Here is a 6,808-nt window from a genome sequence, read left to right as displayed (position 1 = left end):
AACGCCGCCACCACCGCCACCACCCCCGACACCACCGCCGCCACCGCCACCACCACCGCCACCACCACCACCGCCACCACCACCATCACCGTGACCCCCCCAACCTCCCGACTTCGCGACCCCGCGACCCTGTGACCCCGCGACCCCGCGACCCCGTGACCTCTTCTTACCCTGCAATCCCCTTTGTCTGCAGGCTTCGGAGGGAGCTGCTTCCAGAAGGACGTCCTCAACCTGGTCTACCTGTGCGAGGCGCTCAACCTGCCCGACGTCGCTAACTACTGGCAGCAGGTGATGGTGGCGGTGGTGGCGGTGGTGGTGGTGGTGGTGATGGTGGTGGAGGTGGTGGAGGTGGTGGTGGCGGTGGTGGTGGTGGTGGCGATGGTGGCGGTGGTGGTGGTGGCGATGGTAGCGGTGGTGGCGGTGGTGGTGGCGATGGTAGCGGTGGTGGTAGCGGTGGTGGCGATGGTGGCGGTGGTGGTGGTGGTGGTGGCGATGGTGGCGGTGGTGGTGGTGGTGGCGATGGTAGCGGTGGTGGCGGTGGTAGTGGTGGTGGTGAATGGCAGCCGCTTGTTGTTTGACGTGCAGTAGTAGTAGTAGGAGGAGGCTTTCGCGACCACTGTTATTCGCAACAAGAGGTTTTTTGTTTGTTTGGGGTGAGATCGCGTGAATCTAAATGTGTCACTAGAGCCGTCACCACCATCAACCACCCGGACACGGCCAATGTGTAAGGGGCGTGTTGGAGAGTGAATCCACAACAACGTTTAACAATTCCAGTAGCCGTGACGTTTCGCCGGTAATTTCAACAACCACAACAACAACAACCACAACAACAACCACATCAACCACAACCAGCATCATCAGGCGACAGCCAGAGTTGTGATCCTCCTCCTGTTTCGCTCTTAAATGTTGATGTTGTTGTTGTGTGCGTCTCTCTCTCTGTCTCTTTGTCTCTCTCTCTGTCTCTCTGTCTGTCTCTCTCTCTGTCTCTCTCTGTCTGTCTCTCTCTCTGTCTCTCTCCGTTTCTCTCTGTCTGTCTCTTTCTGTCTGGCTCTCTCTGTCTCTCTCTGTCTGTCTCGCTCTCTGTCTCTCTCCGTCTGTCTCTCTCCCTGTCTCTCTGTCTGTCTCTCTCCCTGTCTCTCTGTCTGTCTCTCTCCCTGTCTCTCTCCCTGTCTCTCTCCCTGTCTCTCTGTCTGTCTCTCTGTCTGTCTCTCCCTGTCTGTCTCTCTCTCTGTCTCTCTCTCTATCTCTCTCTCTATCTCTCTGTCTGCCTCTGTGTCTCTCTCTCTGTCTCTCTCTGTCTGTCTGTCTCTCCGTCTCTCTCTGTGTCTGTCTCTCTCTATCTCTCTCTCCCTGTCTCTCTCTCTGTCTCTCTGTCTCTCTCTGTCTCCCTGTCCCTCTCTCTCTCACCGTGACCCACGGCCCCAGGTGATCGAGATCAACGACTACCAGCGGCGACGTTTCGCCAACCGCATCATCGGCTGCCTCTTCAACACGGTGACGGGCAAGCGGCTCGCCATCCTGGGCTTCGCCTTCAAGAAGGACACGGGAGACACCAGGTTGATGGCCGCCTCTCACTCCTCCTCCTCCTCGAAGAACTCCGTTTCTCTCCGTCTCTCTCCGTGTGTATCTTGTGGCGCCACGGTGGCCAGGAGATGTTGGCTACCTCGCCTGGTACGCAGGAGGTCGTGGATTCGATCCCGACCCTGATGACGCCTGCTGCTGTATATTTGGAATTTGAGTGTCTCTCTCTCTCATCATCATCACGGTGGCTAGGAGATGTTAACTACCTCGCCTGGTACGCAGGAGGTCGTGGATTCGATCCTGACCCTGATGATGCCTGCTGCTGTATATTTGGAGTTTGCGTCTTTCTCTTTCTCATCATCATCGCGGGAACTAGGAGATGTTAACTACCTCGCCTGGTATGCAGGAGGTCGTGGGTTCGATCCCGACCCTGACGACGCCTGCTGTATTTTTGGAGTTTGCGTGTCTCTCTCTTTCCGTGGTGAGATGTTAACTACCTCGCCTGGTCTACAGGAGGTCGTGGATACGATCCTGACCCTGATGCCTGCTGCTGTATATTTGGAGTTTGCGTGTCTCTCTCTCTCTCATCATCATCACGGTGGCTAGGAGATGTTAACTACCTCGCCTGGTACACAGGAGGTCGTGGGTTCGATCACGACCCCGACTCCTGTACATTTGGAGGTTGTGTGTCTCTCTCTCTCCCCATCTGTCTGTTTCTATCCATGTTCATCTCTCTCTAACTCTGTTTCTCTCTCCATCTCTCTCTCTCACCTCTCCGTGTCGTATCTCTCCATCTCTCTTGGTGGTGATGGTGTGATGGTGGTGATGGCGGTGGTGATGATGGTGGGGGTGGTGGTGATGGCGGTGGTGATGGTGGAGGGGGTGGTGGTGGGGGTGATGGTGGGGGTGGTGGTGGTGATGGTGGTGGTGATGATGGTGGGGGTGGTGGTGATGGCGGTGGTGATGGTGGAGGGGGTGGTGGTGATGATGGTGGTGATGACGGTGGTGGTGATGATGGTGATGATGGTGGTGATGGTGATGATGGTGATGATGGTGATGATGGTGGTGATGGTGATGATGGTGATGATGGTGATGATGGTGGTGATGGTGATGATGGTGATGATGGTGGTGGTGGTGATGATGGTGGTGATGATGGTGGTGATGGTGATGATGGTGATGATGATGATGGTGGTGGGGATGGTGGTGATGATGGTGATGGTGGTGGTGGTGATGGTGGTGGTGATGGTGGTGGTGATGGTGGTGATGATGGTGGTGATGACGGTGGTGGTGATGATGGTGATGATGGTGGTGATGGTGATGATGGTGATGATGGTGGTGGTGGTGATGATGGTGGTGATGGTGATGATGGTGGTGATGGTGATGATGGTGATGATGATGGTGGTGATGGTGATGATGATGTTGGTGATGATGGTGGTGATGGTAGCGATGATGGTGATGATGATGGTGGTGATGATGGTGATGATGGTGGTGGTGGTGATGATGGTGATGGTAGTGATGGTAGTGGTGATGGTGATGATGGTGGTGATGGTGGTGGTGATGATGATGATGGTGATGATGGTAGTGATGATGGTGATGATGGTGATGATGGTAGTGATGATGGTGATGATGGTGATGGTGATGATGGTGATGGTGATGATGATGGTGATGATGGTAGTGATGATGGTGATGATGGTAGTGATGATGGTGATGATGGTGATGATGATGATGATGGTGATGATGGTAGTGATGATGGTGATGATGGTGATGATGGTGATGATGATGATGGTGGTGACACATGCGAACTCCGTTTGTCCCACCCAGGGAGTCCTCCAGCATCTACATCTGCCAGCACCTGATGGACGAGGGGGCCATGCTGCAGATCTACGACCCCAAGGTGAAGAAGGAACAGATGATCCTGGACCTTTCTCAGCCCAGCATCTCCGGGGATGATCCAGACAGAGGTGGGGGTGGTGGTGCTCGATAATAATATCATCATCATCATCATCAGCAGCAGCAGCAGCAGCAGCAAGAACAGCTGTCAGTCGATAATGATCGATTTAAAACTTCTTTCGTGACTGCAGGGATTCATCTTCTTGGTTCTTACGGCAAAGCCACGTAGAATGGAAATAATAAAATAATAAAAATAAAACATAATAAAATAATTCTCACGACGTTTCGGCCACAACGCAAACAGCCGTCCTCAGGTGAAGAACAGGTCTGTCGGGGAGACAGCGTCTGAATGAACACCACCATGCTTGGCAGCGTATATTTAAGCTGCTGGGTTGGAGGGGGAAGAGCGCCTTGACCTGTTCTTCACCTGAGGACGGCTGCCTGCGTTGTGGCCGAAACGTCGTGAGAATTATTTTATGTTTTTATTATTATTTTATTATTTCCATTTTACGTGACTTTACCGAAAGAACCAAGAAGATCGATAATTATCATCATCAGCAAAAGCGTCACAAAGAGGGGAGACGCCAAAACTCTAAGCAGACTGCTGTTGTGACCGCCACCGTGACCTCTGACCCGTGTGGGTGACCTCTGACCCGCGTGTGACCTTGTTCGTTTTTCAGTGGCCAGGTTGGTGACGGTGACCTCTGATCCGTACGAGGCCTGCAAGGGCACCCACGCCATCGTCATCTGCACCGAGTGGGACCTGTTTGGGGTGAGTGGCGCGCAAACGTCATCATCGTCATCACGATCATCACCGTCATTACCATCATCATCGTCATCGTTGTCAACACGATCATCATCGTCATCATGATCGTCATCATTGTCATCATGATCATCATTGTCATCATGATCGTCATCACAATCATCGTTGTCATGATCATCGCCATCATCACGATCATCATCGTCGTCATCATCATGACGAGCATTACCTTCACGATTATCGTCATCATTGTCATCATCATCGTCTTTTCCACGATCATCATCGACATCACGATCATCGTAATCACGATCATCATCGTCATCACGATCGTCATCGTCGTCACCACGATTGTCGTCATCACGATCACCGTCATCACGATCGTCATCGTCGTCACCACGATTGTCGTCATCACGATCACCGTCATCATGATCGTCATCGTCGTCACCACGATTGTCGTCATCACGATCACCGTCATCATGATCGTCATCGTCGTCACCACGATTGTCGTCATCACGATCATCGTCATCATGATCGTCATCGTCGTCACCACGATTCTCGTCATCACGATCACCGTCATCACGATCGTCATCGTCGTCACCACGATTGTCGTCATCACGATCACCGTCATCATGATCGTCATCGTTGTCACCACGATTGTCGTCATCATGATCACCGTCATCACGATCACCGTCATCATGATCGTCATCGTCGTCACCACGATTGTCGTCATCACGATCACCGTCATCATGATCGTCATCGTCGTCACCACGATTGTCGTCATCACGATCACCGTCATCACGATCGTCATCGTCGTCACCACGATTGTCGTCATCACGATCACCGTCATCACGATCACCGTCATCACGATCACCGTCATCATGATCGTCATCGTCGTCACCACGATTGTCGTCATCACGATCGCCGTCATCATGATCATCCTCATCGTCGTCCTCAGTGACATTTGAACCGCTGCGCGTCGCTAGGAGCTGGACTACGCGAGGATCTACGCCGAGATGCTGAAGCCGGCATTCATCTTCGATGGGCGCAGGGTCCTGGACAAGCTCCACGTGACGCTGCAGCGCATCGGATTCCAGGTAACCCGCAGCAACCCGTCACGTGACAGCAAGCCCCTCCCCCCCCCGCCCGAAGCAATCCGATTACAAAAGTAATCCGTTCGACCGAGTAATCCGATGTACGTTCGTACGTGTGTTGGACTTCTTTTGCGCCGTACGTAAGCCGACCGAGCTCATTGGAGGCGAGATTACAAAAGTAATCCGATTACACAAGCGATCCGGTCACCCAAGTAATCTGATTACGTTTGTACGTGTGTTGGACTTTCGCGCCGTACGTAGCCGACCGCGCTTGGGCAAGCGCCGTACCTAGCCGACCATGATTTCGAAAAGTGAATTGGTTTGGCCACGTTTGTTTGTTGTAGTACGGAGTTAGACTGATGGCCTTAATCTAAGTTGTCTTGTGGTTGTTGTTGTTGTTTGACTTGCATCCCACTGGGATTTGTGCACACAGCGTTGGTGTACGGTGCTTTTTTTCTGCAATATTTTGCTGTCTTTTCTTGGATTTTCTGTTTGCACTCAGTCACACAGTCACTTTAAGATGTTTTTTTGTTCATGTTTTTGTTTGTTGCGGTTTCACCCGATTCAAGAGCCAAATGGCTCACAGGGCTTGTACCTAAAACATTAACTTGAAACTTGACCCCTCCCCGACCCCCCCCTCCTCTCGCCACACAGGTGGAGACAATCGGCAAGAAGGTGGTACTAGACTCAATCCCGTTCACCCCGTCGTCGCAGCCCAAGGTGCTGGACTTCCAGATACAGCGCAAGAACAGCAGCGCCATCTGAGCTGCCAGGGACGCAGAGTTCGCAAACGGGTTTTGATTCCTTACCCGTACCCGGCCGCGCCAGGGTCGCAAACGGGTAACCTTAGCTGGCCGGGTACGGGTAGCCGGGTATCGGGTAGGGTACGGGTATCGGGTACCCGGTTGCGACCTCTGCAGGGACTGCGGAGGGAGCTGGTAGGAACGTTGGGTTGCTCGGTCAATGGCCTGCAGGGTCAACGGCGGCGTGGTGTATTCTGCAAATATGCCCGACTGTGAGGGCGGGCACAAGCCGGCGTGAGTAGGTTGAACGTTGAGTTTTATAAGGGCACCACGGGGTGACCAGCCCCTCTCCACCCAGCCCCACCCCTCCCACCCCTCACCCAGCCCCTCCCCACCCAGCCCCTCCCTCCCCACCCAGCCCCTCCCTGCACGACGGACGGACACAATAATCCCCTGTGGGCTGGTGTAATCAGGAGGTTCCTACCAGTATGTTAAAAAAAACATATTTTTGTTCCAGTGTTTATAATTCACGCGACACCCGATTTGATATTTTTTGTTGTAAAACATTTCAAGGCTGGGATGATGCAATCTACTTCGATATGAACGCGAGAGAATAACACAGTTTTATTCGGGAATCGTTCCACACTTCTGGGTTTGACATTAAATTCAATCAAACGATGATCACTTTTATTTTTACACTCTTTCATTTAACTCACTGTCTGTAAAATTTCGATTTAAAGCTTTCGTGACTGCAGGGATTCATCTTCTTGGTTCTTTCGGTAAAGTCACGCAGAATGGAAATA

At 52.5% G+C, this 6,808-nt stretch overlaps 1 pseudogene across 1 annotated transcript in view; it reads left to right on the top strand.

Annotated features, from left to right (window-relative positions):
* LOC144951021 (UDP-glucose 6-dehydrogenase-like) overlaps window positions 1-6,808 on the top strand; it is a 16,046-nt pseudogene extending 9,238 nt beyond the window's left edge. Inside the window, exons 7-12 of the transcript XR_013640451.1 lie at window positions 194-288; window positions 1,426-1,556; window positions 3,343-3,482; window positions 4,092-4,183; window positions 5,155-5,265; window positions 5,917-6,808. The product of XR_013640451.1 is annotated as a UDP-glucose 6-dehydrogenase-like (transcript). The remainder of the gene's footprint in view (window positions 1-193; window positions 289-1,425; window positions 1,557-3,342; window positions 3,483-4,091; window positions 4,184-5,154; window positions 5,266-5,916) is intronic.

The sequence above is a fragment of the Lampetra fluviatilis genome, chromosome 60 (assembly GCF_964198595.1).
Source record: "Lampetra fluviatilis chromosome 60, kcLamFluv1.1, whole genome shotgun sequence".
NCBI classification, from domain to species: domain Eukaryota; kingdom Metazoa; phylum Chordata; class Hyperoartia; order Petromyzontiformes; family Petromyzontidae; genus Lampetra; species Lampetra fluviatilis.
The sequence above is the reverse complement of the archived record's forward strand: the minus strand, read 5'-3'. Positions and strand labels throughout refer to the sequence as shown.